Consider the following 16679-nt stretch of genomic DNA (forward strand, 5'->3'; position numbering starts at 1 on the left):
ACCTTTCTTCCCGCGTTTGATAAAAGGTGAGCTTTTAAGCCTGAGAAATCACCCCGTAAATGCACACGTTTAATTGCACATGTGTTAATATGTATGCTTACACAGTATTAAAAGACAGTCAAAAATTAACGTCATTTACCTTCGTTCCCGCGTGTGACTCGTGCTGTAAATGTCTTCCTTGTTTTTAGTTCACGTGATTACGTAGGAGGCGTGATGACGCGATACGTGACTCCGCCTCCTCCATTACAGTGTATGGACAAAAAATATGTTCCAGTTATGACCATTACGCTTTGAATTTCGAAATGAAACCTGCCTAACTTTTGTAAGTAAGCTGTAAGGAATGAGCCTGCCAAATTTCAGCCTTCCACCTACACGGGAAGTTGGAGAATTAGTGATGAGTGAGTCAGTGAGTCAGTCAGTCAGTCAGTGAGGGCTTTGCCTTTTATTATTATAGATGAATCACCACACCAGTGTGCATGTCCCCAGGCACTGTTTCTGCCATCCATACAATAGTAAAGTGTTGCACCAGCTTAAACATCCTCACAATATCCTGGACTTTAAGCATTACAAGTTTGATCTCATCCCTCCTTGTGGCTTTTTATTTACTTCATGGACCTCAGTCTTGGAGATGGGCCCAGCCACAGCCAAAGTTATTACACTGACTCCCAGAGGTGGGCTTATTTGCTGAATACAGGAATTCCTCATACAGTATTGCTCTTTCCACATGTGGATAATATCCACAGGTGTGGCCAATGTCTCCCAACCCAGGGGCAGAACAAGCTGGATGGTGACCTGCATTACCTTTCCCAAATAATTAAATTATTTAGTAGAACCTTATTTGAACTATATTTTTAACAATCAGGCCATTCAGCTCAATAAAGCTTACCAGTCACATCCACTTAATCCTTCTGAAATAACATCAAGTCCAGTTTTGAAGGTCCCTAAAGCCTTACTGTCTACCACACTACTTGGTAGCTTATTCCATGTGTGTGTGGCTCTCTGTGTTATTGAAAAACTTCCTGTTTGTGCAAAATTTGCCCTTAACAAGTTTCCAACTGTGTCCCCATGTTCTTTTTGAATTCATTATAAAGTCATTGTCTCGATCCACTGGACTAATCCCCTTTGCAATTTTAAAAACTTCAATCATGTCTCTTCATAATCTTCTTTTTTTTTAAACTGTAAAAGCTCAACTCTTTTAAAATTTCCTCATAACTCATCCCCTGTATCCCTGGAATCAGCCTAGTCACTCTTGTCTGGTTTTTTACTAGTGCTGTTATGTCCATTCTGTAGCCTGGACACCAAAACTGCACACAGTACTCCAGATGAAGCCTCATCAGTGTGTTATAAAACTTGAGGAGAACTTCTTTGGACTTGTACTCCACACATCAGGGTGCTACATAACCTAATATTCTGTTAGCCTTCTTAATGGCTATCTGAACATTGTCTGGTAGTTGACAGTGATGAGTCCACTATGAGGTTTTAGAACAAATCACAGCACAGAAACTGCACTCGTTAAAGTAGTAAATGACTTGCGGGTAAATGCAGACAGAGGCCATTTATCTGTTCTCATCCTCTTAGATCTGAGTGCCGCATTTGACACCATTGATCATAATATTCTTAAGAATTGCCTTAGTCAATGGGTGGGCCTCTCTGGCAGTGTCTTAAATTGGTTTGAATCCTACCTGGCAGGGAAAAAATTCTTTGTTAGTTGTGGTAATTATAATTCAAAGACACATGATATCCTATATGGTGTTCCACAAGGCTCTATCCTGGGTCCGCTGCTCTTCTCAATCTACATGCTTCCATTAGGTCAGATTATCTCGGAACATAACGTGAGCTACCGCAGCTATGCTGATGACACACAGCTGTATTTATCAATAGCACCTGATGACCCCGAATCTCTTGATTCGCTAACACAATGTCTAACCTGTATCTCAGAATGGATGAATAGTAACTTTCTCAAATTAAATAAAGAGAAAACCGAAATCTTAGTGATTGGCAATAATGGATACAATGAGGCTATTAGAAATAAGATGGATGCATTAGGATTAAAAGTCAAAACGGAGGTAAAAAGCTTAGGGGTAACCATTGATTGTAATCTGGATATTAATCAGATCACTAAGACAGCATTTTTTCACCTAAGAAACATAGCAAAAGTTAGACCTCTTATATCATCGAAAGATGCAGAGAAATTAGTTCATGCGTTTGTTTTCAGTCGACTAGATTACTGTAACGCACTCCTCTCAGGATACCCAAAAAAGACATAAATCGTTTGCAACTAATGCAGAATGCAGCTGCTAGAATCCTTACCAGGAAAAGAAAATCCGAACACATTTCTCCAGTTTTGATGTCACCACACTGGTTACCTGTGTCATTCAGAATTGACTTTAAAATTCTGCTTATGGTTTATAAAGCCTTAAATAATCTCGCCCCATCTTATATACAGGAATGTCTGACACCTTATATTCCAAATCGTAACCTCAGATCCTCAAATGAGTGTCTCCTTAGAATTCCAAGAGCAAAACTTAAAAGAAGTGGTGAGGCGGCCTTCTGCTGTTATGCACCTAAAATCTGGAATAGCCTGCCAGTAGGAATTCGCCAGGCTAATACAGTGGAGCACTTTAAAAAACTACTGAAAACACATTACTTTAACATGGCCTTCTCATAACTTCACTGTAATTTAATCCTGATACTCTGTATATCCAATTCATTATAATAACTATTCATTCAAAATCTGTACTAACCCCTACTCTCTCTTCTGTTTCCTTTTCTGGCTTGCGCCACCACCATCTACCCAAAGCTCCATGATGTTCCAACAATGATGGATGGATTAAAAGCCAGAAGTCTGTATGACCATCAGCATCAAGTGACTCCATGAGAACCCTAACTACAAAGAGGACTATTTCATTTATGTTAGGTAGAATGCCCAAAGGGGACTGGGCGGTCTCGTGGCCTGGAACCCCTACAGATTTTATTTTTTTCTCCAGCCTTCTGGAGTTTTTTTTTGTTTTTTCTGTCCACCCTGGCCATCAGACCTTACTCCTTTTCTATGTCAACTAATGTTGTCTTATTTTAATTTTGTATTTTGTCTGTTATTTTTCTTTTCTTCATTATGTAAAGCACTTTGAGCTACTTTTTGTATGAAAATGTGCTATATAAATAAATGTTGTTGTTGTTGTTGAGTCCTAATTCTTTTTCATAAGGCGTATTTGAAATTTTCAGACATTGTGTATCCAAGCCCAACATTTTTACTTGTCTAATAGTTTGCATTTACTGACATTAAATTTCATCTGCCACAAACCTACCCTAATTTGTATGCTGTCCAGCTCCCTCTGTAATGATTCAATGGATTCTAGATTATCTGCCAATCCACCTGTCTTAGTATCATCTGCAAACTTAACCAACTTGTTACTTATATTCCAATCCATATCATTTATATATGTTAAAATAGAAGCAACCCCAGCACTGACCCATGTAGAACACCACTCTTAATGTCAGCCAATTGTGATAAGGTTCTTCACACCATCACCCTCTGCTTTCTGTGTGAGCCAATTTTCCACCCACCTACACTACACCCTGAAGTCACACTTATTTTAGTTTGATGCAAAACTTCTAATGTGGCACCTTATCAAATGCTTTCTGAAGTCAAGATAAATAATATCATATGCTCTATAAGACCTCCCTCTTCTAAACCCATGTTGACAGTAAAACTCCCGTTCTTTGACATGTGTTGCTCAATCCTTTCTTTAATAACTAGGGGGCTCCGCCCCCTGCTCGCTTCGCTCGCCAACCCCTGGTGTTGGGAATGACAAAGAGCGTGATGTATGAATGAGATATAGAATAGTGTGACGGTGTAGATGATGCAAATAGAAAGCAAACAATAAAGTGTGTGGCACAGTGTAAAGGTTTATTGGAAAATTTCTTTGTACATGCCGTTTAAGTGTAAAAGGTAATTCCAGGTCAGAACTTGTAAGGTCAATGAAGATGGTCATTATCGTGATCAGAGTCAACTTTGTCAGAGCTTAGAAAGAGTTGTGTCTCTCCAGGAAGTAATGGAATGACTTGGGTATTTATGTTTTCCACATTAATATTTTTTGGACATAATATAGTGCGTTGTGTTAAAAGGGGCATTTGGTCTAATGAGATTGCTGTTCCAAATCTCTCTGTAACTAAGTCGTCGCAGATAAAGGCTTGAGGAATTGTAATAATATGTGGCTGAAGTCCATCTGTATTGGTGAGTGTACCATCTCTCAGTTGTAATAAGCAATTGTTATGATCTGGTTCTGGACATCGTATCTTTTTTACTAACTGTATCTTTTGAAAGCAATGCCAATTGTCTGCGTATTTTAAGGTGCACTGAACAATAGCTGAGTGCATGGAATCTGGAAGAATAGCTAATCACTGTCTAAAATCTCCTCCTCATAAAAGTACCTTTCCTCCAAATCGAATATTATTATTCATAAACGTTTGTAGAAGTTTATGAATGGTGTTGAGTAAGTGACTTCATGCCATTGTACATTCATCAATAAACAACATTTTTTGAAGACGGATGTCACATGCAGTGCCACCGTTAATGTTCATAGTGGATACCGATTTGTAGGATCTAATGCAGTTGATAAAGATTTCACTTTCAGGTACATCGTCAGTTAGAATCTTCTGTAGATATTCAGTATATGAATGTAAAGAAGGCAGTCTAATTTGACCCTTTTGACAACAACGTCTAAATGTATTACTTGTATTGACAGTTGTTTCTTCAGGGAAGTGAACTGAATGACAATGATTGCAAATGACATTCATTAATCCGAATGAATTTTCCCGGTGTATGTTTTCCTTGTGCCGTTTGAGAGGCGCGTTGTTGCATGTGTAGTATTTGGGACGTGTTGTTTTGGAGCTGTAATCGATTTGCCTGTGCTGTGTGAGACGCCCATTGTAGCCTTCCTTGCCGTTAACGTATGTCTGAGACGGGAGGTGTTTCGTTTTGAATCCGTGCCTGTTGCGATGCAGCACTTTGATTGATAGTTTGCGTCATGTGGATCCAGGATGTAGATTTGTGCATATGTGCGTTGTTGATTTGTTTCAGGGTGCACTGTTCCAATGCGATGCAGTATTTGTGCACATATGGGAAAGCAGTATGGGCCATTGCCTTTTGGTGGCCTGATATTTACTAAAAGCAAATGAACTATTGTAGGATGTAACGCAGTTCATAAAGTTTTTACTTTTAGGTACATCGTTAGTTAGAAGCTTTAGTTGAGCTTTGCGTTTTTGGAGTCGAGACATTTTTTCTTTTAGAAATATGGATAAGTAATAAGGAGTATTGCACTCACTGTTAATATGGAGACTTTTCTGCGGTTGAATGGTTAATAGTGCCTTATTGTAATGAGATCCACCTATGCTGCATAGTCGTCTATTTTGTTGTTTCTTTCGTGTTCGTGTGTTTGTTCCTGTTATCCTTTCCTTTTCGTTTTGTACCCGTGACCGTGTATTCATGACTTGTTTCTTTCTCAGCATCCGAAATATGGATAAGTAATAAGGAGGGTCGCAGTCACTGTTAATATGTTTCCTTTTCTGCAGTTGAACGGTTAATAGTGCTTTATTGTAAGGAGATCCACCAATGCTGACACCTATGCTGTCTAGTGTGAAGGTGCTGACGTTCACTTTAGAATATGTGGCTTTGGGTGTGACTTCTTATGGATGTGGGTGGGGGGGGGTTGAGGATTGTTGAGGATTGTTGTTGCGCGAGCATCTTCTTTCTTTTTGTGTTCCTGTGTCTTGTTGAATCCCCCTCTTTGTGTGTGTCCCGTCCCTCGCTTGTAGAGTCTGTGGGGTGGTTTTGTGTTCTTTTTTTTGTGTTCCATGGGCTTGTTGAATCCCCCTCTTGGTGTGTGTCCCGTCCGGTGCCTGTAGGGGGGGGGGTGCCTTGCTGTTGTGCGCGAGCCTCTTTTTTTTTTTTTTTCGGGTCTAGTTTCGTGTGCAATGTGTTTCGTGCTTTTCCTGCGTTTGACTTTGCGCCTCATTTCTCCTTTTTGTATGTGCTCACTCCTTTTTTCTGTGGTCTTGCCCGCCACTCGCGGCCCCTCATCCGCCTTTGTCGCCCTCTTTTCTCCGCCTTTCTCCGACTCTCGCGGACTCTTTTTGCGCCTGCGCCTCTCGCGGCCCCTCATCCGCCTCTCTCGCCCTCTTTTGTCCGCCTTTCTCGGCTCCTCAGCCGACTCTCGCGGACTCTTTTTGCGCCTGCGCAGTACGTCTTTTTGCAGCTACGGCCCATGGCCGGATGTGCCTGCGTCCATCATCCGGTTTAGCATTCTCGGTTAGTAATATGGATGGTTGCCGTCATGTTCTCATGCTCCCTACAATTCACATTGGAGGCTATATGGATGTCATTGGATGGATGGCAAACATAATTTAAAAAGACTTGGATGATTTTCAGAACTGGTTGAACATTTGGGAAATGCAGTTTAATGCAGAAGAGTGCAAAGTGCTACACCTGGGTGAAACAAACATCAGTTATAAATATAAGATGGAAGACCCTGTCCTACAGGAAGCAGGTTATGAAAAGCATTTAAGGGTTTATAATGACACAACATTTTCATCATCTAAGCAATGTGCAGAAGTAATTAAAAAGGCGAATAAATAAAGATATATTGTAAAAAACTGCTGAATATAAATCAAGGGACGCTATGTTCAGACTATATAATGCACTAGTGGGAACACATCTGGTCACCACACTACAAGAAACACATAGCAGCACTTGAAACTGTGCAGAAGAGGGCAACAGCTACCATCCTAGGAACTGTGGATATGTCGTAGTCTGAAAAACTTAGAGAATTGAATCTGTACAGACTGCGTGAAGGAGACTACGTGGGGACCTAATCCAGGTCTTTAAAATCCTCAAAGGCATCGATAAAGTTGATCCAGCAGAATTTCTTCAACTAAATGGTGAATCACATACTGGAGAACACCAATGTAAATTAAGGGAAAGTGCATTTAGGATTGAAGCCAGGAAGCATTTTGTTATGCAAGAAGTTGTGGGTAACTGGAACAAACTACTGAGTCATATAATTGAAGCAGAGACCTTGACAACCTTTAAGAAGAATCTACAGTGCATCCGGAAAGTATTCACAGCGCATCACTTTTTCCACATTTTGTTATGTTACAGCCTTATTCCAAAATGGATTAAATTAATTTTTTTCCTCAGAATTCTACACACAACACCCCATAATGACAATATGAAAAAAGTTTACTTGAGGTTTTGCAAATTTATTAAAAAAAAAAAATTGAGAAAGCACATGTACATAAGTATTCACAGCCTTTGCTCAATACTTTGTCGATGCACCTTTTGCAGCAATTACAGCCTCAAGTCTTTTTGGAAATGATGCCACAAGCTTGGCACACCTATCCTTGGCCAGTTTCGCCCATTCCTCTTTGCAGCACCTCTCAAGCTCCATCAGGTTGGATGGGAAGCGTCGGTGCACAGCCATTTTAAGATCTCTCCAGAGATGTTCAATCGGATTCAAGTCTGGGCTCTGGCTGGGCAACTCAAGGACATTCACAGAGTTGTCCTGAAGCCACTCCTTTGATATCTTGGCTGTGTGCTTAGGGTCGTTGTCCTGCTGAAAGATGAACTGTTGCCCCAGTCTGAGGTTAAGAGCGCTCTGGAGCAGGTTTTCATCCAGGATGTCTCTGTACATTGCTGCAGTCATCTTTCCCTTTATCCTGACTAGTCTCCCAGTTCCTGCCGCTGAAAAACATCCCCACAGCATGATGCTGCCACCACCATGCTTCACTGTAGGGATGGTGCCAGGTTTCCTCCAAACGTGACGCCTGGCATTCACACCAAAGAGTTCAATCTTTCTCTCATCAGACCAGAGAATTTTCTTTCTCATGGTCTGAGAGTCCTTCAGGTGCCTTTTGGCAACTCCAGGTGGGCTGCCATGTGCCTTTTACTAAGGAGTGGCTTCTGTCTGGCCACTCTACCATACAGGCCTGATTGGTGGATTGCTGCAGAGATGGTTGTCCTTCTAGAAGGTTCTCCTCTCTCCACAGAGGACCTCTGGAGCTCTGACAGAGTGACCATCGGGTTCTTGGTCACCTCCCTGACTAAGGCCCTTCTCCCCCGATCGCTCAGTTTAGATGGCCGGCCAGCTCTAGGAAGAGTCCTGGTGGTTTCAAACTTCTTCCACTTACGGATGATGGAGGCCACTGTGCTCACTGGGACCTTCAAAGCAGCAGAAATTTTTCTGTAACCTTCCCCAGGTTTGTGCCTCAAGACAATCCTGCCTCGGAGGTCTACAGACAATTCCTTTGACTTCATGCTTGGTTTGTGCTCTGACATGAACTGTCAACTGTAGGACCTTATATAGACAGGTGTGTGCCTTTCCAAATCATGTCCAATCAACTGAATTTACCACAGGTGGACTCCAATTAAGTTGCAGAAACATCTCAAGGATGATCAGGGGAAACAGGATGCACCTGAGCTCAATTTTGAGCTTCATGGCAAAGGCTGTGAATACTTATGTACATGTGCTTTCTCAATTTTTTTATTTTTAATAAATCTGTAAAAATCTAAATCTTTTTTCTTGTTGTCATTATGGGGTGTTGTGTGCAGAATTCTGAGGAAAAAAATGAATTTAATCCATTTTGGAATAAGGCTGTAACATAAGAAAATGTGGAAAAAGTGGTGCACTGTGAATACTTTCCGGATGCACTGTAGATGAGATATTGGGACAGCTTAGCTATTGGCTAAACAAACAAGCATGATGGGCTGAATGGTCTCTTCTCATTTGTGAAATTTCTTTTGTTCTCTTGTTCATTGTCCATAACCTAACCAAATCTCCTAACCCAACACTGATGTCTGTGCTTCAGCCACCACAGCAGGTATTGCATGTCTGGCATACTGGCACCTGCAATGAATTCTGAAGATCATATTTCATGGTTGGTATTTTTCTTCATCTTGCCCTTTTTCTTAGTGTCCACTAGTGTCTGCTCTGAGTTACCACCGGGCAACAGAAACCTTTGGCCATAGCTATGGAGTGCTTCCTCTACTACTGAAGTTGTGAACCTGATTTATTAAGACTCTATGTTTCCACGCCCTTCCAAAAATACAATAGGAGCACTTCTGGGAGAGTAATGAAATCAAATTAAATTTTAAGTGTCATATACAATTATACACAGTACAATATGCAGTGAAATGCTTTGCTGCTAAACTCTAAGACTGCATATTAGAAGAATACCGAAAGGATTATCAACAGTAGCTACTCAGCTCTATAAATATCAGTAAGTATAATTACAGCATTATATTAATATTATAAAAGTAAATAATAGATAAATAACAAGAAGAATTAGCAATAGGGATTCATTCAGCCCTAGGCACTGTCCTCATTTAGGATGCACATGGACTGTGGACAGAAACTCCTGCTCAGTCTCTCCACAGTGGTCTTCAGACAGCAGTAGCATTTCCCTGAAAGTCACACAGAGAAGAGACCGTTGTTGGAATGGCTGGTATCTCTGATAAATTTCTTAGCCTTGGATTGACATTACTAGGTTTAGAAGTCCTGAAACTTAGGGAGCGCACACCCAGTGATGCATTCAGCTCTCCACATCACTCTCTGCAGAGCCATGCTGTTTCCAAACCAGTCAGTGATGCTTCCTGTCAGAATACTTTGATGGTGGATTTTTAGAAATTGTTTTGTACCTGGGAGGGCAGCCTAAAATCCCTGAGGCATCTGAGGTGGCAAAGATGTCGTTGTTCCTTCTTCACTAAGGTGTCAATTTGCTTGGACAGTCTGGTCCGCTGTGATGTGGATCCCAGGGTGTCTGCCCTCTCTACCTGAGTGCTGTTAATACTGAAGGGGTGGTAGTAACTCAAAGTTCCCCTCAATGTCCACAGTCAACTCCCTTGTCTTGTAACAGAGTCTCTACTTCATCCCAGAAGCCTGCTCATTCTTGTAGATATAAGGCCTACTGCAGCTTTGTCATCAGCAAACTTGACAATGATGTCAATGATAAAAGTAGAACTCATCCTGTTCATAGACTTCTATTAGTTATTCTCAGCAAACCCTCACTGCCATCTTGACCCTTCCATGCCCACTCCATCTGTTTGACTACTAAGTAGTGATTACCTGACAGCTCAGCACCTCTCTATTCAACAGTGCCTGGAAAATCAGATGGCAAGACCACAAAGTCGATCTGACCTTAGGCACTATAGAAAGGCCCTGACATGACTTAAGGGGCACAGAGAGCCCCAGAATGGTGCGACTTGACGACTAGGACTCATACCCAGTTATGAAGAAAAGCCAAACATGCCGGATTGCGTGTCCATCGACACACCACTGCGGACCCGAGCCCAGAGCATGCGTGGGGCTCCCGCGTGCACTCTCACTACAGAGGCTGCCTTCTTCAGTCTAAATATGAATCAGATTAAGAGTAGAAACCGATACCGCTAGTGGATTAGAGAGGAGCGAGCTGGGGGAGGTGAGTGAGAAGAGAGAGAGAGAGAGAGAGAGAGAGAGAGAGAGAGAGAGAGAGAGAGAGAGAGAGAGATGCCGTGGCTTCAGCGCGGGCTCATCTGTCTCACCCCCCTCCCCAACCCCAGTCCGCGCCAGCAGCACATCGACTTGATGTTCTCGGGCAGGGGACCTGTTCCCTCAGGTGGACCTTTCCTTTGGACGAACTGAAGTAGCTCCTGGCTTCCCCTCCTGTCTGAGAAAAAGTTGGGCGCACATACATCTCCTTACTAAAGTCCTGGCATCGAGCGACAGGTGGCACCTTGATGCCAAAACAGCCCAAACGGACTTGCTAAGCTTGGAGAGACGGAGGGCTTAACGGGAATTGCTGGTCTCCTTTGGATTCTACTTCTTGGTCCGTAATTTTTGGCTTTGGGGCGCAGCTCTACTACTCGCGAAAAGTTTAATTTATCAGTGTGCTGGATTGCTTTTTTTTTCACTGGGATGCGCACAAAATGTAGCTGAGAGGGACCATGCAATCGCGCAGGTGAGTGGCTTCTTCCAGTTTAAGAAATGAAGGGAACATAACGACATACCTGCACACAAATACCCTGAACTATATTGCATTTGCGTGATGTCTCATAAAAGGTGGAGCGTGCCCTGACTGTATGACTAAAACGTACAGCCAGCCAATGTCCAGTTTTAGCTTTACCTGTCGATTCTTGAGTTTTTGTATTTTTGAAGTACTTTAGGAACACAAAGACTTGGGACTCTTTGCATTTATGTAGATACTTCCATCATCCAGAATTCAACGTCCGGCTTACTAGTCCGGTTTGTGAAACAGCAAAATAAAGAGTAAAGTTCTATTTAAGCCTTCTTACTTCACGTGTACTAGCATCTTTCACAGCATTTAAAGTGCCAGCAAAGAGGAAAATACAAATAATGGACATTGCAGAATGCAGAAAGATATAGTAAGCATCTAAGGATTTATAGAAAAAACACTATTTAATACAGATAGACAGAAAGACTCTACATAATATAGGCAGAAAATTCACATGTAGAGAGATATTAAGTATATAAGAGTTAGACAAGACACTATATAAGAAAGATAAACGGAAACACTATAAGAAAAAAAGACACTCAGTTATACAGATGGAAAGAAATACACTACATAATATAGACAACTAGACAAATAGAAGATATACCCTAAAAGAGAGAAAGAAAACTAAAAAAGAAGAATATAGATAGAAAAGTCAGTGCATTAAGATACAAAAGGCACTATTATGGTATAGATAGACAGAATGAAAGACAGTATGGAATATAACGAGATAGAAAGTGACAAGCTATATATACAGCAGAGAGAAACGAAAGAAAGAAAGAGAGAAAGAAAGAAAGAAAGAAAGAAAGAAAGAAAGAAAGAAAGAAAGAAAGAAAGAAAGAAAGAAAGAGAAAAAAAGAAAGAAAGAGAAAGAAAGAAAGAAAGAAAGAAAGAAAGAAAGAAAGAAAGAAAGAAAGATGCTATAAAAGGGACCTGAGTTGCCTTGAAAGCTTGCAAATTGTAATCTTTTAAGTTACACAACAAAAGGTATCATCTTGCTTGACTTTTCACTAATATAGATGGATAAATAGAAAAATAAACAAGAAATTACATTTATGCATGTGTGTGTGTGTGTACACAGTACAGGAGCGTATATAATATAGAAACAAAAGACAATGAAAATAATAGAAAAGACACTGACAAAGATAAAAAAATGAAAGACAATATCTAATATAAAGAGTTAGACAGTGATGAGCTATATATATAGCAGGCAGAAAATATACTGCCTTAAAACATAGATAGATAGATCAGATAGAAATACATTGCATAAGAAAAAATGAAAGACGCTATATAATATTCATAGCTATATATTTATTGTATCAGTATGCTGCTGCTGAAGAATGTGAATTTCCCATTGGGATTAATAAAGTATCTATCTATCTATCTATCTATCTATCTATCTATCTATCTATCTATCTATCTATCTATCTATCTATCTATCTATCTATGTATACACAGATACACACAAAGGTAGAAAAAAACACATAGTGTAGAAAGTATGCAAGCAAGAAGCAATGGACAAAAAACAGATAACCGGATAGATAAACAGACATGGAGATCCTGTGCTTGGCATTGTTCAGACAGTCTTTAGTTTCTCCTTCACCTCACCTCATTTTTTCTAGTCCAGGGTGAAGGGATGAAGCCTTACTTGGAAACTCTGGATGCCAGGCAGGAAATACCCCCAGGCAGTATGATTACCAGATTATGTGCATTTTAAATTGTGCCATGGCATTGACTACACACTTCCAGAATCATGTTTGGCAATGCCTGTCAATTCCATACTATTCTGTTCCAATTTAAGTCTCAGAGACAGTCATACCTCAAGGACACTGAAATTCAGTTAATTGTTGATCAATAATTCTCAGCTTTTTGAGTTGTCGATCAACTTGATATATAAAAGTGGCTCAGGTCTACCCCATTAAAGAATATTTCATTGAGTTGTCCTGTGGCCTTGCACCCGAAGCACTGGACTGAAAGCACTGTGAGGTTCAGAACTTTTACCTTCTGTGTGAACTTAAAGTGTATAAATTTGGCAGTAATGTTTATTCACCTGTGATTTGGATAAAATCCTCAGCTAAATTAATAAATGTATTTAATTTAGTGGCCAGGTACTTCCTTTGCAGCTACAGATTCATGATTTTTAAAAGAATATTAACCTTATCGTTAATATGCTATCTTTTCATAGGATTGTTCGTAAATGACATAACTAAAATAATCTGTTAGAGGGTTTTCAGTAAAGGAGGTTAATTGCACTGATGCTAATGTGCGTCTGTAAATCCTAAGCCAGTTCAGGTCTCCTGGTTTGATGAAATGGTCACTTTCATTAGTTTTGACATCCAGTTTGTTAACAACACGACTGGCAATGGGCTGCATGTCTGTCCCTAGAGTGGTGTGCCCTGATAAAAAAAAAATGCCGTGATGTCACATATTGTGCTGTGAGTCACACTGAGCCAATACTGTAGGAAATGCTGGTGTGATATAGAAGACAATTTAATTTGACTCTCAAAGCCTCTGATTGAGGTCATTTATTAAAGTACTAGCTAAGCTTATCTTTCGAAGACAGGTAATTGAATAAATGTGATGTCTCTTTTCCTACGTGTAGACCCTTTGCTCCTCATACGCCTTTCTCCAGTATCCTTGTGTGTCTCACCTTCTCTTGGTCGGTGCTCCTTCTCTCAGTCTTGTTCCTATAAAGCCTGCTTCTCAGACTCTTGTCATTTCATGGTGCGATGCTCACCTCCTGTCCACTTTTTGACTACCACCAATTGCAGATGAGCCACCATTACCCACTGCGAAAACATCAGTCCAATTCTTGCGAATAACTCCAGTCTATGAAGGTGACTCAGATTGTGCCTTGTTAGTATTTAGTGACCAAATGTCACTTAGTAAGTTATTCACTTTGTTGTCATTGAAATGCTCCTTGGGATTAATAAAGTATCTATCTATCTATCTATCTATCTATCTATCTATCTATCTATCTATCTATCTATCTATCTATCTATCTATCTATCTATCTATCTATCTAAAAACATTGTCACAATCAGGAATTTAACTTTACACCCCTTGTGTCATCATGCCCACCATTAAGCAACTAAAGCCAAATCGACCAATCAGATTGCTCAGAGGGATCAGACACACACACACACACACACACACACACACTTGCTCAGACAGTAGTTTTTTATTATATAGTAGATAATATGAATAAATCCTAACTGTATTCAATACAGGAAGGCTGTGTTCTATTTATATATTGATATAAGTGCAAAAAGAAAACAAAAAACTTCAAATTCATAACAAATCGTTACACTGTTTTGGGAATTTTCTGGTGCTCTGGATGTCTAAACTGTGGTATAAGTGATTTAAAAAAATGTTTGCTCTATATTTTACAAAACCTTGTTGTTATATTTGGTTTAAAAATATATTGTAATGTCATTTGGACAAGATTAAACCCTAAATAGTTTGTGCATAGAGCTTAAATCTGCATTGTTTTCTTAGTTTGTTTTTTTTGCATTCTTATACAAGTATAGTGTTAATAATATTGAATTTCTTATTTTTGTTAACTTTATTTAGTGGTTAGCACTTCAGTCTCATAGCTCAAGGCGCTTGAGCTCTATGCTCGGCCTACTGACCAAATGTGTGTGTGCGGCTTCTCCTTCTGTCCATTTGAGTTTTCCATTTACTACTCTAATCATTTCTTCCCCCTTCTCAGTGACGGCTCAATAAAATAACAACAGACTCGGCCCTTCTGCCCAAATACGCTTCACCTGCAACAGTAAATCCACTGTCAGAATCAACAAAACTCTACTAGTTGGAAGTTCTTGACTAGCAGATCACCCAGCTCCACTTTGCCAGTCAGGACATGAATCATTTACTGTAGGCAGTGATGACATGCAATTGATTAAAGTTGTTCTATCACCATATTCACCCATTTTCATAAAAGATCTTTTTACAATAAAGACCAAGGACAGCTAAAGCCTAAAATGAAGAGGGCAAGACATACACATTCTTCTTGCAACACTAAATTAGCAGACAATTTAGAACATCCGGTATGTCCAAGTTATAGACATTCATCAATTTTGTGAACACCCCTTCTATATCAAAGCTGCAGGGAAAGAATGGCTGGTCCTGCAGCATCAGTTACAAACCAAGTATCTAAATGGACTGTCTCTCTGGGCTAATTTAGTGTGATAAATATGACCATTTGTCTCATTCGTTTAAGTCAATTTTCCATTTTTCAGTATCATTCCAAGGCAGGAACCAACACTTAATGAAGTCCAAGACCGTTACATATGCCCCCTCTCACTCAGAGTGACCCAGCTTAGAGGTACTAAAATGTTTAAAAGTTTGCATTTCAGAATTCTAAAACTTCAGTTTAATACTTCAAACTGTCACCCTTATTCTTTCTACATGAATTAGAGGTTTTGGAAAATGAAAGAATAAATGAATGTTAAACTTTTCTAAAAGAGCTTGCAGCATGTTGATTTAGAAATATCACAGTCAGATATACAGAGGATACACAGCCCTCAGCAGCAGCGCACAAGATCAGAAATCACTTGGTGTAGCTAACTTGGGCGCTAAAGTTATATGGCTCTCTTAAAACACTGATCAATAAAATGTAAGGGTGATGAAAACAAAACTGAGTGCCATTATGAACAAAGCTGCACACACTATCTCTGACACACTAACACTGAGAACTTTCAGCCAACAAATTGTCACAAATTGACAAAACAAAGTGTGTCAGGAAATGCTATTGGGGCTCCTTCATACCAAGAGCAATACGTCTACATAGTGCCTCACTGGGACAGCTCCTTTAAATCTGTAGCCAAGTCAGAGGTTCTCTTTCTTTTTACTTTTCTTTCCTTTTAATCATTCTGGTGTGTATTTGAGAGGATGATTGGTGTTTTTTATAATATAATATCTATTTCTGTATTTATTGAACTTTGGTAAAAAGCCAAATTTGGACAAATAAGGTTCTATCTATCTATCTATCTATCTATCTATCTATCTATCTATCTATCTATCTATCTATCTATCTATCTATCTATCTATCTATCTATCTATCTATCTAAAAACATTGTCACAATCAGGAATTTAACTTTACACCCCTTGAGTCATCATGCCCACCATTAAGCAACTAAAGCCAAATCGACCACTCAGATTGCTCAGAGGGATCAGACACACACACACACACACACACACACACACACACACTTGTTCAGACAGTAGTTTTTTATTATATAGTAGATAATATGAATAAATCCTAACTGTGTTCAATACAGGAAGGCTGCGTTCTACTTATATATTGATATAAGTGCAAAAAGAAAACAAAAAACTTCAAATTCATAATAATCTATCTATCTATCTATCTATCTATCTATCTATCTATCTATCTATCTATCTATCTATCTATCTATCTATCTATCTATCTATCTATCTATCTATCTATCTATCTATCTATCATAAAGTGCCTTTATCTATGAATATATCTCTCTAGCAGTGCTGTGATTAGCTGTAAGGCATACTGAACAAGTTACAAGAATAGCAGCCGGACGTGCATGTTATATGTAATGGTACGACAACTGTAGCTGTATTACCAAGAATTTAGTTACTTGGTAAAGTTGAAACAACCTCTTAGT

General features: G+C 39.6%; 1 protein-coding gene across 3 annotated transcripts in view; it reads left to right on the forward strand.

Moving 5' to 3' along the window:
* Positions 1-10593: 10593 nt before the first annotated feature.
* LOC114649547 (retinal guanylyl cyclase 2-like) overlaps positions 10594-16679 on the forward strand; it is a 139930-nt gene continuing 133844 nt past the window's right edge. For all 3 annotated transcript variants that reach the window (XM_051925116.1, XM_051925117.1, XM_051925118.1), the window contains exon 1: positions 10594-10989. The gene's annotated coding sequence lies outside the window, so the exon portion shown is untranslated. The remainder of the gene's footprint in view (positions 10990-16679) is intronic.

The sequence above is a fragment of the Erpetoichthys calabaricus genome, chromosome 3 (assembly GCF_900747795.2).
Source record: "Erpetoichthys calabaricus chromosome 3, fErpCal1.3, whole genome shotgun sequence".
Classification (NCBI taxonomy): Eukaryota; Metazoa; Chordata; class Cladistia; order Polypteriformes; family Polypteridae; genus Erpetoichthys; species Erpetoichthys calabaricus.